Source organism: Lepidochelys kempii, chromosome 1 (genome assembly GCF_965140285.1).
Source record: "Lepidochelys kempii isolate rLepKem1 chromosome 1, rLepKem1.hap1, whole genome shotgun sequence".
NCBI classification, from domain to species: Eukaryota; Metazoa; Chordata; order Testudines; family Cheloniidae; genus Lepidochelys; species Lepidochelys kempii.
The window spans coordinates 232,100,417-232,115,729 of record NC_136380.1 but is presented as its reverse complement, the minus strand read 5'-3'; the positions used below and the strand labels follow the sequence as shown (position 1 = coordinate 232,115,729).

The window sequence follows — 15,313 nt, the reverse complement described above, 5'->3', positions numbered from 1 at the left end:
GTTCAACCCTGCTGGCATATTTGCTCACTATACATGAGGCCCTTTTTGGTAAACAGGCTTGTATTTATTCTCTATTTGAAAATCGTCACTTAGATCATTTAATGCAGCAGAACTTCATCTCTCTGAATGTAGGGGTGTCTCATCACACTTCTGTTTGTGGGACTTATAAGTTCCTCTGATTCTCATCTTCACTTTGCTGCTGGCATCCACAGAGAAGAATGAAGAGGTGGGTGAGTTCCAAGCTAACCTAAAAAGGTGTCTGGAGAGTGGAGTATTCCCCCCCCTCCCCCCACCGCCCCCTTTCTGCTGCCCTGGAAGTTAGGGCTGGTGTAGGGAATAATCAGAAAGGAAACTTAAGTGTTACCTCTAGCTTTTTCAGTGTTTCTAACAAATATTTCAGCATTGCTATGCATACCTGCCTCACTTCTCTTCTTTTGGGCTACAGCTGCATGGAAAAGAAAATCAGGATTCCTTTTATGACAATGTTATCCCTGGAACCCAACTCTTGGATTTTACTTCATTTTTCTGAATACTGTACAAGATAGTTTGTCATCTTTTTCTCCCTCCCCCCCCCCCCTCTTCAGAGTAGAACAAAACACAATGTGCCTTTTATTCCTGCACGGTCTGTGTTGTAGCTTTTTAATGACCTTGCACTTGTTCAAACTGGTGAGAGAGCATAGCTGTAGAATATCATGATAAAAGCATCTCTTTTCTCCATTTCCTTGCTTGTAGCCCTTGTCACAATGACTGAGTGCTTGCTTTCCCCTCTCATCATTTAATGCAAAACTGCTGAAGTGCAGAGCTGCACATGCAAATATAATAAATTATTTGCAATTGTATAGTGCCTTCCATTCAAGGCTCTCAAAGCAACTTACAAATATTAATGAATTTATCCTGAACACCATACTGAAATAGGCAAGTATATCTTCCAGCGTGCAGATGATGGTACAGAGAAGGTTGAAATTTTCAAAAGCGACTAGTGATTTTTGGAGTGCCTCAATTTTGGGTGCCCAACTTGAGACCCCCCCTAAAAGAGGCCTTGTTTTCAGCAGGTGCTGAAAACCCACCCTCTGAAAATTAGACTGTTTTAAAGTGTCTCCGGCTGGCCACCTAACACCCAAAGTAGTGAGTCACCTCCTAATAAGAATTTTGGCCAAGGTGTCTTGCAGAAGTGTGTCTCATGAAATCTGGCAGAGCTGGGAATAGAACTAGAATCTCTTGACTGTAATTCCTGTGTTTAACCACCAGGCTTGTTCTCCTCCAAGCCCGAAACTTCTCTTCAGAGGGACAACTGATTCTTTCCCTAGGTTGCTCTAGGGTGTTTTTTCCCTGTCTTTAGATAACCACCACAGGTCTGTTGTGGTGGTGGTTGTTTTGGGTTTTTTGGCGGGGCGGGGGGGAGAAATTGCAGGTTTCCTGTTCCCCTAGTAGGCAGTTTAAGGGCAGGAAACAGCATGAACCTACTGCTGTCAGCTGTAGATCAAGCCTGGATCAGATGCCCCCACCCCCCTCCAATCCCTGCAAGTTGTTCCTGGTTTGTAGTTTCATTATGTTGAACAAGTGTACTGCAAAAGGCTTAAAATGATAAACTTCCTGCAGTTGGTCAAATGTTAAACTAGATTTACAAGGCAGAGGTAGATTTTTATCAGAAAAAAAAGCATAAGCACCAATGAATGGCTTTTGATTGACTTCTGCAGTTGCTGTAAAGTTGTAATGCAAAGTGTCACTTACTGTTCTTGAAACAGGTATGGGGGGGCAGGTGTGTGATTGGGTGTTGCCCTTGAAGATAAAACAGGTTTTGGATGTGTTGCTGGGTAATGGGAAGGGGGGGGGAATACTAAAAATGTGATCATTAATGTATCTCTAGATGGTGGTTTGGAGTTTGCAGTCATTCTCATTTTCCTGCTAAGTGCCAAAGTGAAAATTTAAAGGTGGGAAGACTGAGACAGAATGCATCTGGAAACATGTGGAGGGGGAGTGGACACAGAAATAGACCACAGGAAGAAGAGATCACTCTAAGAAAATGTACTACATGCAAAGGAAGGCAAGATCAGAATGTATACAGACTGTTGTACTGCAAAAACATCTGAACAATTTTTTTTATATTTTCAAATAGAACCTTTTAACATTAGACATTTTTGTCACGGAGCAGTGAAAAGAATGAAACTAGTATCCTTCCTATGAAATCATACTTTTATTTATAGTTTATTTAGCTGATCTTTTATAGTTTAGCTTAGCTTCAGTTATTCCACTGATCTATCGACTGCTGGGAAATTATGCTTAATTATTGCAGTAGCCAGATACAGTAAAATGTGATGCCAGCTTCATTGTATGCAGCTATTAAAAATGCTTAGAGCAAAAGCTATATGTGTATTACACACACCATCTATGGCAAGGGGTCAAAGCTCAACTTCTTAATGTTTTGTATAAACCCGTATGAAAACTTAGCTATAGTCTTTCTCACAACCTGCGCTTGCATGTTGTATTGATTTTAAACTCATTGAAATGCACCTTAGTCACTCTTAGCCTAGCTTGAGGGAAGACTGGACATTTAGAGGAGTGTCAATCTGAGTACAAAGAAGGGGAGTACTTGTGGCACCTTAGAGACTAACCAATTTATTTGAGCATAAGCTTTCGTGAGCTACAGCTCACGAAAGCTTATGCTCAAATAAATTGGTTAGTCTCTAAGGTGCCACAAGTACTCCTTTTCTTTTTGCGAATACAGACTAACACGGCTGTTACTCTGAAATCTGAGTACAATCTTGGTTTTTGTCCTCTTCAATTTAACTGTTCCATATTTCTCAATCACTAAAAAGAAAGGCTTTATGTTGTTTGAAAACTGGGATTCCAGGCTTTGGGGGCATAAAGCACTGGTTCCAAGCTCTAGCTGTTTTCCGGATAGCACCAAAATAACATGAGTAAAAGTGAGAAGAAAAAGGTCAGATGGGAATCAGAATGAGGCAAGCTTAAAGTCTAATACCTTGCAGATTTCAGGTCTAGAAAGACTTTTGTAGATTACAAATAATTTTATAACCAATACACTCAAAACTCAAGTCAGAAAGGAAAACACATGGATTCCTACATATTTTTTTTCACTTCACTCTAAGCAATCCTGTCTTTCTACTTTTAAAAGTGTAAAATTGCTCCTATACATGGCAAAAAGTTTGCTTATTTTTCAACAGCACACAGTTGTGTCCACCTTTTGGGGGTTGTTTTTGTACAACTTCACAGAGGGAAGCCTTGTCACAAGAACTTATCATATTCACATGTTAGAAGGTCTGATAGCAATCTGTAGGAAGACTATCCTGTTCAAGAACAAATATCCATTTTGGTTTCTAAAATGGTGTGTTGTTTCTCCATTAAAAACAAAATACAGAGCATGTCACTATGTACCAATTCTTTTTAGCATTGCCTTTGAAGAGGGGTGAGAGTGGGTGGGTGAGGTGAGTGAGAGTGAGCAAATGTACAAAAGAATAATGTAACATAGTTGCATTTTTAGTATGTTGTAAAGAAGGGATGAGTCAGAACATAATAAGGGAGGCTTTTTTTTATTCTTCACAAGATGAGAAAAAGATTATATTACGCAAAAGAATAAATGGACACAAATCTGACATCAGGAATCAGAACATTCAAAAAACCAGTAGGAGAACACTTCAATCTCTCTGGTCACTCAATAACATACTTAAAAGTGGCAATTCTTCAAGAACAAAAACTTCAAAAACACTCCAATGTGAAACTGCAGAACTGGAATTAATTTGCAAACTGGACACCATCAAATTAGGCCTGAATAAAGACTGGGAGTGGATGGGTCATTACAAAACCTAATTTCCCCTTACTAATTTCCCCCCTACTGTTACTCTCACCTTTTTGTCAACTGTTTGAAATGGGCCACCCTCATTACCACTCCAAAAGTGATTTTTTTTCCTCCCTTGGTATTCTACTGTTAATTGAATTGTCTCATTAGACTGACCCCCCCCCCCCACTTGGTAAGGCTACTCCTGTCTTTTCATGTACTATGTATATATACTTGCCTACTGTATTTTCCACTCCATGCATCTGATGAAGTGGGTTCTAGCCCACGAAAGCTTATGCCCAAATAAATTTCTTAGTCTCTAAGGTGCCACAAGGACTCCTCATTGTTACTACAGAAGTATAATTTATAAACCTTGTCCCTTATCCCCGCAAAGAATTTTGCAGACATGAGTTCATCTGTTAAAAAGTTACGCACATGCATACATTTTGGAGTTACCTTTGTGCTAATGAGTTGGAAATATGATTAGGCACACTATGATGATATCTTCACAGGCTATGCAGGAAAGGTTGGGAAACAGTATGGAAATAAAAATAGCTTGACAAGGAACCCTGTATTTCTGCCTTGGTGCTTTATGTATGTGGGTGGGAGAGGAGAAATAGACCCTACTACATAAAGAAGCCCACTGTTTGTTCACATACTGGTGGTGTAAATTCCCTTAACTTTTTTTTTAGATCGCTGATTATGTTCGACAAATTTGAGTATGAGGACTGGGTCATGTTTTTATTACAGTGATTTATACTCCAGATCAGTCCAATGGAGAAAATAGGGATTTCTGATAAAATTGTAATAGCAAACTAAATCTGCCCCAAGCTGACAGTGACTGCTGGCTGTGGCAGCAAGCAAGAATGGGCTATATCCAAGTGCATGTCAAAAGAGAAAATAAGTGAATTTCAGTAATAGTAATGTGTAAGGTGTTGCAGTTCTGTCAGTCAGGGGAGGCAAAGGGAAAATGCAAAGAGGTCTTTCCTGGCACTGTTTGATTACAACCAGGGCCGGCTCTAGGTGTTTTGCCGCCCCAAGCGCTCAGCAAAAAAAAAAAAAAAAGCCGGAGTGCAGCTGAAATGGTGGGGGGGAAAGGCACGGGGGGGGGCTAGAGCGCCGCCCCTTGAGAAGCGCCGCCCCTTGAGAAGCACCGTCCCAAGCACGTGCTTGGTTTGCTGGTGCCTAGAGCCAGCCCTGCCCAGAAAAGCTCCCCTTTGTCCCCTTTTCCTAAATGCACTCTGGTCACTTCACCAGGCAGTTTAAGGAATACGTCCCCTTTTATGTTTCTGGTCACTTTCACATGGATCAAGTCCTGCTTTTTGTGCCCTTGTTCTTATTATCTGTTGTCCCAGTTTTGTTTGAACAAAATAGCCAGTAAGCAGCTTTTACTTAAATCCTACCTCAGAGCAGGAGCATTCAAAACAATGCCTGAAGTCTTGCCAACTTTCATGATTTTATTGCAAGTCTTGTGATATTTCTTAAAGTCCCAGCTCCTGGAGATGTGTGGCTACAGGAGTATTTCAGCTTTCATTGAACCAAAAAAAAAAAAAAACTTTTGTATCCATCGTGGTTGCAGAGAAAAGTTTGAAAATGTGACGACCTAATGGCCCAAAACCCACTAGGAAAATAAAAACCCCAGATTTCATAGTTATAGATTCATAGTTGTTTTTATTCTCATTATTTTTAAGTGAAACTCATGATATTTTGGGGACCTGAGTTGATATTTGAATGCATGGGGTTAGCAAGACTGATTGTCACAAGGGCATGTAATGTTTCTAGAAATGAGACATACGGTTTGTTAGAAAAGGGGTTTATACTCTGAGAATTCAAGAATTTTTGTTTTTGCAGAAATCTAATGTATAGAACACAGTTGTCAGTTGAAAACACATCACTTTTTAAAAAAGGCAAAAGGACATCATATACTTATGAATGCCAGAACCAGTCAGAAAACTATACTATCACTTCTTGATTTACATGTACCCTATGGGCCTGATTCTTTTCACGCTGGCTTTAAACCGATATGATTCCACTGGCTTCAGTGATTTACATAGGTGTAAATGAGGTGAGTCAGGTCCTGCATGTGTGCATTTCAAATCCAATAAAGCAATTTGTCCTAGTGCTTTGTCACTAGCAGGTTTTTTGTGCATACCTTTGGCACATGTTGGTAGTCACCAACCATCTGAGAAATGTGCCAATAACTTATTGATAAACAGGTCATCTTGGTATAGTCTGTTGCTATCAAAACATGGCTCTTTAATTTTTTTATGTTTGTAAATGATCTTTGGAAGGGTTTTGCATTGTCTGCTTGCTCTGAAAAAAAATTCAAAGTAGGAAGCTAAGAGTATAGTAGATAGGGGGAAAAGCTCTCATCCTTTTGCCTAATCTCAATATGTATTTTCTGATGTTTTTCCCCTGGCCTCTTCTTGCCTACATGCATGCTCTCCCTCTTCTATGAAGTTCCTTTGACAATGTGAACTCTTCTGCTCTCCCCAGTGTTCTGGCTCCATTTTCAGCAGCAGCTTGTGGCCCATCATTTAGCTGACTCTTTATTTCTAAATTCAGAAGCTGTTCCAATAAACAGTATCCAAAACAAAATGCCTCAAACAGCACAACTACACAATCTCACAATAATTATACATCATCATTTCTCAATGATGTTTAAAGCCACTTAACATCTTAAAGTAGAAATATCTCTCAGAAGGGGGAGCAAAGAAAACCAAGTTTGTTAATTATTGCTCTATCTTTAGCCCATAAAGATCTAACAACACTGTAATCAACAGCACAAAGGGGTTTTTAAAAAAAAAAAAAAAATGTTAGCCACAGGGCCTCAAAATTGCATCAGTTGAAAATCTCTAATTCAGTCACTTTCAAGACTTTTAAGTGTTCTTCTTTAACGACACTGGAGCAATCAGAGGCTCTTTACAGTCGTCATAATCACAAAGTATATTCTGTTGTCTTTTTAAAAAGTAGAGTTTTGCAGTGCACAAAACTTCTTTGCAAAAAAACAACCCACAACACCAAACAATTCTTGATCAATGCATTCTAAGTAGCAATAATTTTCACCTTGTGGCCTTAGAAAGATATGGCTGTTATCCTTATATAAAACTCTCTCTTCCATACTTGTTGCATAAATATTTCCCTGTCTGCAATTGATGTAAAAGCTATGATTACACTCGAGGGAAAACTTGACCTTGCAGATTTAGATGACAGTGACACTTATTTTGATATCCTGAATACCTTTATTATCCAGAGAGAGGTCAAAAGCAGCTATAGAATTGTTTAAATCAAGAACTTTCTCCTCCTCTGGATACTTCAGAAAATGTCAGTATTCTAATGTGGAATGTTTTATTATACAGCAAACTAAATATTTCTGAAGAGTATATAAGAAAAGCATCTCCGATTAATGCATCAATAAATGGTTCAGGTTCCAGTTCATTTTTTCTCTTTTAAAAAAACTTTAAATCAATTCTTCTTTTGTTTTTCACTCTAACTTTGTTATTGAATCTCTAAATTAAACACAGCAGATTTTTGTCTCCAATCCCTGAATTGTAAGAAATATGGTTTTCAAAGAGACTGTACGTGTAAGAGGAATAGAAGATTAGGGAAATCTGAAAGCTTTGTCAATGAGCCAAACAGGTTTGAATTCTGTGGTTCTGAATGGAGAACTAGACATAAGGGAATGTCTCCTTATATTTTGTATAGATTCCCTAGGTGTTGCTGCAGATTCTACTGTAATGTATTTTTCCATAGTCGTCCAATTTTTATCCGGTTTTCTTTTTACCAACATTTTAACTTGTAAAGTTTTGAGTCTAATGATGGGGGACATATAGACTCCTTAAGCATTGCACTAGGAGGCTTAGCTAAAGAAGGGGGGGGCAGAATCTGTATTGTGAACAGTTGGAAAATTTAGAAATCTTAGACAATAGGCACATAAATAAAATGAGCTATACATTGTATAAAACACCCAGACCCTTCCTAAAAAGTTTTTCTTTTTTGTTTTCAATTTTTCAGTGCAAATTGCTTGAGAGACTAGCAGATAGTGGATTAGACTGGGAGCTAGTAGGACCTGGGTTCTATTCTTGGCTGTACCATTTTTCTGCTCTGTGACCTTAGGTAAGTCACTTCACCTCTTTTGTGCCTCCGTTTTCCCCTCCCACCCATTTTCTATCTAGTGTATTTAAATTCTGAACTCTGGGGCGGGGACTGTTACTTATTGTACATGTTCATACAGCACAATCAGAGTCTGATCTTAGTTGGGGCCTCAAAGTGATACTTTAAAACAAATATTGTATTACAGTAACCCTGACAGCAGTGGCAAAGAAATTATGACAGAGAGTAACATTTGTCTTATTGATGGATGTGCCACTAAAGCCTTGTCTACATGGGAAAGTTTCACAAGTTATACAGGTATAATTAAGCCATTGTAGTTATACCAGCATAAGTCCATGTGTGGGCACTCTCCTTCCTCAATAAGATTAGCTTTTTCCCGGTTAGTTTAAACTGCTTCCAAAGCAACAAGCTGAACTGCAGAAAGGCACTAACATAATGGAATCTGAGTATCCACAATGGGGTTATACCAGTATAGCAATAATACTTCAAATTCATGTTTTACCTTATATTAGTATAACTGTCCTCTGTAAACAAGCCCTAACTCACTCAGGCAAATCACTTAAACGCTTTGTCTCAGATTTCCTGTCTAAGTGGGTATAAAATACCCATCTACATGATTACCTGTGGATTAATTTTTGTAAAGTGCTCTGGAATCTTTGAAACAAACTGTATATGATGTAGTAGGTAGTCATCTCCCTTAAAGATCATTTTCTAAAATTGCCATGTATCATATAAGACATCACCAACTTAAACTAAAAATTTAGCCATGGGTTTATTTCTTTGTAAACTTGTATATATTGTTCTGGTGCTTAATTTACTGGTTAAGATCTGAGAAGAGCTTGGGAAATCTGTGGTGCTTTACTTTCAGTTCCTCTGTTTGTTTTTCATTATGTTCATTTCATCATTTCATTAAGGATTTGTAAGTCTGTAGATACTTCATCCCACACGTGTGTGGGTTGAATCATGACATTTGGCCTAAGCTGATTAATTTGCCTGTTAAATGAGGGAAATTCGGTGCTTATTTCATAGGGTATAAGAGATAAAAATATATATTGGCAGTGATTTATGCTAAATTGATAGCTTTTGTTTAGAACTGAATTAGGTTTTCCCCACTAATTACTTTCCCATCTTTTCTCCTATGTCCATTTTAGTTTTCATTTTGTGGTGGCCAGCTGACACCTCTGCACAGTGTAGCAGTTACAACCTGTTGCCTTCAGTGGCATTTTTCAGGGAAAGCTGTGTTCTGTCTGGAGTCATGAAGTTTCAGTTTAATTTTTTATGATAACTGAATACCGAGTCTGTAAGTTGTACAGTGGAGAGACTGTACAATCTCTCTGGTTCAAGAAAAATTCCTGTAATCTGTATTCAGGTATTGCACTGGACCAATTTTAAGTATTTCACTTAAATACTCGGTTAAACTCGGCTAATAGGACAATTTTAGCTTTACTCCATATGTTTTTGCAGTGATCTAACACTAATGCCATAGGACATAACTAGGTTAAGAAAGCTCCATTGTAGTCTTCATAAGCTCTGTGTTAATGTTGATCTGTTCATGCTGTGCTACTTGAGTAGAAGTTTTAAGGTGAATCTGTTTTTCTTCTATGAAGTGTGTAAAGCACTTCACTGAGTGGCAGGTTTCTTCATTTGTCTAAAGGCTTACAGAGCACTTTAGTACTTGCCTGGTGAAAAGACAAGCACTTTCTACCACTGCTCTTGCAGCAAGACACATCCCTTATGTTTGACTTTGATAATGACAGCTTCGAAGTTAAAACTAACCTTAGATCAGATTTTAAGGTTGGATTTCAAGGCTGAGTCCCATTGCTTAGTAAAGCACATGAAGGGCAGCTTGACCTCTGGCAGGCCATTTTTAAAAAAGTCAACATATTGTAGTGTCTGGACAGAAACTACCAATTGTATTGTACTGAATCTCTGTGCCAAGAGCTACATTTCCTCTAGTATTGCAACATCACAAGGAAAATTGGCAGCGAAAGCAATAAATCTTAACAATACCAGAGGTCTATTAGCATCACAGAACTGAAGGCTTAATTGTTCTAGCTGCCCCCTGGTTATTAAAGTCAAAGTTTAATAAAGTAGATGGTCACTTTTGGTCACTTTTCATTAGATCCTTCTGGTTGAGTATTATCACAAGAGGGAATGCACTCTTAATGAAGAATTCAGTATGTTTTTTGAACCAGGGATTAAAATTGCTGTAGGTAAGATATACTGTCTGTTCATCAAGTTGCCTAGTTAAAATGTGTTTTGTTACGTTTTTATGTTGATAGGAATGTAGAGGTGACACTAAATTTCCCAAGAATGTGTTCTAAACTGATTAAAGTGAAATTTCTGAGCATGTTATTTTGTGTGGGCTTTTCAAAATTTGCTAATCCCTGTTTATTCTTTTTGGTATATGCAAAAATATTGAAAATCTAAACTGATTCTCAAAATAAGTGAGGCTCAGTGTTTGATTTTAAACTTCAACACCTGGTATATATCGGTTTCCTTTTTAGCATTCCTGAAAGTTGCTTGTGATACTTGTATGCTATTTAAACTCTGAATCCCTTTTCTCTTTGGGATGGTTTTAAAAATATGTAAAAATTAATGCTGCTCCTATCCATTTTAACTGCTTTCATTTATCTACCTACTGGTATGGTCCCGATTACACTGTAATCAGAGTTCCTCACAGTGTTTAATATTTGTATCCTAGCAATACCCTTGGGAGATAGGAGAATGCTATTATCCCCATTTTAGAGATGGGAAACTAAGGCACAGAGAGACTTAGTGGCTTGCCCTAGGTCACTCAAGAAGGCGCAGTAGTGGAGCAAGGACATGAACCCAGGTTTCCCAAGTCTTTCCGTGGCTTAGTCCTGTTTCAAATGAATAATTACCATCTATTCCTGAAAGATGTAAGAGGAAAGTTCCTGACTTAGAAATTTAGTTCTTCACCAACTACAATTCTGTAGAATGATTTGTCAGTTTTTATATTATCAGGTGCCATGACAAATACTAATTATTTTTATAATACTTTAGTGTAAATATAGGAAGTTACAAATATTACTGTATCTGTGCTGAAATTTGTTTGAGCAATTCAGGTGCCTAGATACTTACTGTTCACTAAAAGACTGCATTAATCTAAATTATTTTTGGCTAGAAAAAAGATAGAGGTGTGTGTGTTAGAATTCTTAGCTTTCGGTACAAAGTTTAGAACCTCATACTCCTGTATGGGTTTGCATCCATAACATCAAAATTCAAAGGGTGACTGTATATGGAGAGACACATTAGAAAAGAGGCTAGACTAGAATCTGGGCTTTTTTCCTACAGGTTTCCTTTGAGCGTTTATCTTTTTAATGTATGTTTTGATAGAGTGCAGCGGTTATTGTGTGGCTGACAGTGGATTATGGTATTGTTTGTTTAGGATTCAGAAGACTGGTATTAAATTGCTGGTTGTCAGCAAAGTGCAGAATATACCACATGGTGTTTGCACATGGAAACAATATGACCGTAGGCCCAGCCAGCACTGGAATTCAGTTAAAGTGATACTGTTCTCTCTAGCTTTTATATTTCTGTGAGGAGACCTAAACACTAGGACTATGTATTGAAGCTTTTGAATGTGGCCTTATGCTGCAGTTTGAGAATTTTAACTTTGTGAACTCATAAACTTCAGTTATGACTTCACAATATCATTTTTAGGTCTTTATGGATATGCAGTTTAAAAACAATACAACAAATAAAATGCACTATCAACTTAAATTCTTCTGAAATGTTACTAAATTAAACCCACTGGCCCTACCTGTTGGTTCGTGTAGCAACTAGGATGTCACCAATCAATTTCACTAAGTGAAACAACTGTAAATAAATGGACAAATCAGACTTCAACCTCAACTGTTTTTTTTTAATTAAGGGTCTTTTTCTTCTGTGGGTTACTCCCATATAGGGGAGTGGAACTCATCTGTTTCCATGCATGGAATTTCTCTCATCCTTCCATTGGGTGGGGAGGGAAAAAGCTTGACCACCTACATAGTATGTAAATCCCACACCAAAAACAACTTCCCTTGCCACAGAACTTCTGTATCCTCCAGCAGAGATTCTCTGGGAGGGAAAACAAGAGCTTTAAGTTTGCCTTGCATATACCTCCCTGCAATTTGTGTGCAGCAGTGAATTCTTGTTTTCATTTTTCCTAAAAAAAGAAAAACAAAAATAATAAAAACAAAAAAGTACTGTCAGCTGTGTTGCATTGCCCATGTTGAGGTTTTTAAAATGCTGAACAATTCCCTTGGCAATGATGTCAGTGTTTCAGGTTGAAGTTCAAGCAGTCCAGCATGCCTAAAAGAGAGTTGTACTTCAATTCCAGTGATGATGAAAATACATTAATGATTATTTGAATCATCGCTGTGGGCTTCAGGGCCGGAGAAGAGCTCTCCTTTGAGAGCTAGGACTTAATCTTTCCTTCCAAAATGTAGGTGAACTAGCTTAATTTTTTAACTCCTTTAACAAAACAGCTAGAAGGGCTGTTCCCTACTAAATCAGGACATACATTGTAGGGAGCAGAGAGCATTGAGAGAGCCTTGTTTGGTTTTTGGGAAAGGCTTACATGCTCTTCCCATGACCAATGATAGGCTGCCTTGGAATCCTAACTTTTTTCAGTTCCCTAGATTCAGATTGATCAAATCACTAAACCCATGCAATTACATCTATTCAGAAAATGGCCATTTCTAAATGGTAGTAACTTTCTCAAAGAACTTACACATGGGATACCATATGTGCACAATTTACTTTTTATGCAAAATTGTTTTGCTCCATATTATCATTATTTTTGCTCATTATCGTTATATTTGCTCCATATTATCATTACCATTATTTGTATCTTGGTAGCCCATGGGGTCTCAGTCATGGGCTAGCGCCCCACTATGCTAGGTTCTGTACAAACACATAATAAAATGATTTTCCCTGCCCTAAGTTTACAATCCAAGTATAATGTTAGAGACAACAGATGGATCCAACAGACATAGAGGGGTTGCACAAGGAGACATTGAGGCAAAACTGGTCAGCATGAAAAGTAGTGGTCCTAGCCCACGAGCTGCCCAAACAGTGTTGAGGTTTTTGTATGCATTGCATCAGATGAGGGATTTAAAGGAGGACAATAAGGTGGCTTAGCTGATGTTTATGTGCAGTTCCTCCCATGTGTAGGAGGCAGCATGAGAAATGCAATGGTGCCAGTTGAAATTAACACATGGGAAATTAACACATGGGTGATGAAAGCTGGCATTGGTGGCAGAGCAGAGATAGGGAGTCAATGTCCGGAGAGTGTAGGCCAGATAAGTAGGCTGGGGCATATGGAGTGAAGGGCCTTAAAATGAAGATGAGTGGCTTGTGGCTGATGCAGTGGAGAAAGGAGGGAGCTGCTGGAGAGATTCAGTGAGAGTGACACAGTTGAAATGAAGACCTGAGTGAGTCAGAATGTTTTCATCCAAATGTTTTTCTAATGAAAAATGTCCTTTGGCAAAACTGAAATTTTCTGTAGGAAAACTTCAATTTTGCTATAAAATGTTGATTTTTTTTCCAGCAGGGAAAATTGAAATGACAACTCCTCCAGCTGCCCACTAGGGAGGATCTAGTCAAAGTTCTGAGTCCAAAGAAGCAGAATGGTGGAGTGACCATCAGCCTTATCCCCTCACTCTGGGAGGTAGAGTGGAGCAGCCAGGCTCCTTGCCTCTCCAGCAGATGCTAGAAGGTTCTTGGCAATTTCGCAAAAGAGTATTTGAGTTCCCATCTCTTTGTATTGCATTTGGGTTAAAAGCCTAACTCCATATCTCCCAGCCTGGAGTTGAAGTACCTAGGAGTACCTAACCTATTGCCCTATATTATGACTTTACTGCATGTAAATTTGCCATGATGTAAAAACTCAATTTAAAAAATCTTAACAATTGCCTAGAGATGCGAAATACTTAATTGATGCAGGTGACCCTTATAAATAGGGGATGGAAAAGCACAGAGAAGTTTGTTCTTTTTGTCCTGGGGGAATTGTGAAAGTAAGTACAGTCAACAAAACAAACTTTAGAAAGAGAACTTTTTCCCCTTTCTCCTCCCTGCCTATTCACTTTATTTCACTGATGTTGTTTCAGGTCAGTTTGTTTTCAAAACTCCCTTGTGGAAATAAATTATATCCCGGTTTGCCCTGTTATACAGGCATACCCTGAGGCCTTTTCTCTTAAGGGCTTCTGAGTTGGTAACTTGGGGCTTCTTAGAGGATTGCCTATTTAAGGAATGATGTGACCTTCTAACGCTGAAGAAAATTGTCAAGAGTCTGTCACCATTTTAAAATCCGTGGTATGCTGGTTGAGCTTTAAATGCCTTGCTTTGTTTCTGTTTCATAAACATCATTTATTTGCATTGAGATAATTTCTCCTTTTTTAATAGTCACGTGTGCAGTAAACCATACACTTAATTGACTTTAAAACTTCTAAGCCAATTCCTTTAAAACAAATAAATACTTCATTTGTAAGGCCTAATTTTTTTTTCTTTTTTTAGATATCTTCAGAAAAAGCATTAAGGATGAGATGTCAGTTCATTCCACACCTGTAACTTTCTACAAAATTATAGTGCCTTGCATGGTGTCAAGTATCAGGGAGTAGCCGTGTTAGTCCGTACCAACAAAAACAACAAGGAGTCCGGTGGCACCTTTAAAGACTAACAGATTTATTAGGGCATAAGCTTTTGTGGGTAAAAAACCCACTTCTTCAGATACCCACATCTTCACATACATCTGAAGAAGTGGGTTTTTTACCCATGAAAGCTTATGCCCTAATAAATCTGTTAGTCTTTAAGGTGCCACCGGACTCCTTGTTTTTTTTAAAAAATATAGTGGTTCAGGGTGACATTTTCTTTGTTTGCAAAAAGAAAAGGAGTACTTGTGGCACCTTAGAGACTAACCAATTTATTTGAGCATAAGCTTTCGTGAGCTACAGCTCATTTCATCAGCATCCGATGAAGTGAGCTGTAGCTCACGAAAGCTTATGCTCAAATAAATTGGTTAGTCTCTAAGGTGCCACAAGTACTCCTTTTCTTTTTGCAAATACAGACTAACACGGCTGTTACTCTGAAACCTGTCATTTTCTTTGTTTGGGTCTCAGCCTTAGAAGTAGGGGAGGTGTGGTTAGGGGTTCTGTGGCTTTTTTAAGCTTAATCAATTTGCATTAATCTTTTATGTTAGAGGATGAAAACTTTTTTTTTCCACCTGTTAATTTTTTTCAGATGCTCTTTTCCTCTTGACTGAAAACTGCTAGAAATGAAGAACTTGGCAGGTACTGCATGTGTTCCTGAATGAACAGTAAAGAATTGACTTAACTTCACAGAAAGAAGGGTTAAACTACTTATTGTTGAAATTGAGTTGGTTATTTCATTAGTGCTTTG

The 15,313-nt window shown here is 38.2% G+C and overlaps 1 protein-coding gene across 4 annotated transcripts in view; it reads left to right on the top strand.

The window, feature by feature from the left end:
• RASSF8 (Ras association domain family member 8) overlaps positions 1 to 15,313 on the top strand; it is a 122,687-nt gene that overhangs the window by 69,957 nt on the left and 37,417 nt on the right. The window contains exons 2-3 of one of the 4 annotated variants that reach the window (XM_073317772.2): positions 7,808 to 7,909; positions 15,155 to 15,204. The exons of 1 other annotated variant lie outside the window; for it this stretch is intronic. The gene's annotated coding sequence lies outside the window, so the exon portion shown is untranslated. The remainder of the gene's footprint in view (positions 1 to 7,807; positions 7,910 to 15,154; positions 15,205 to 15,313) is intronic. 2 more of the 4 variants (XM_073317789.2, XM_073317780.2) reach the window with 2 other exon arrangements.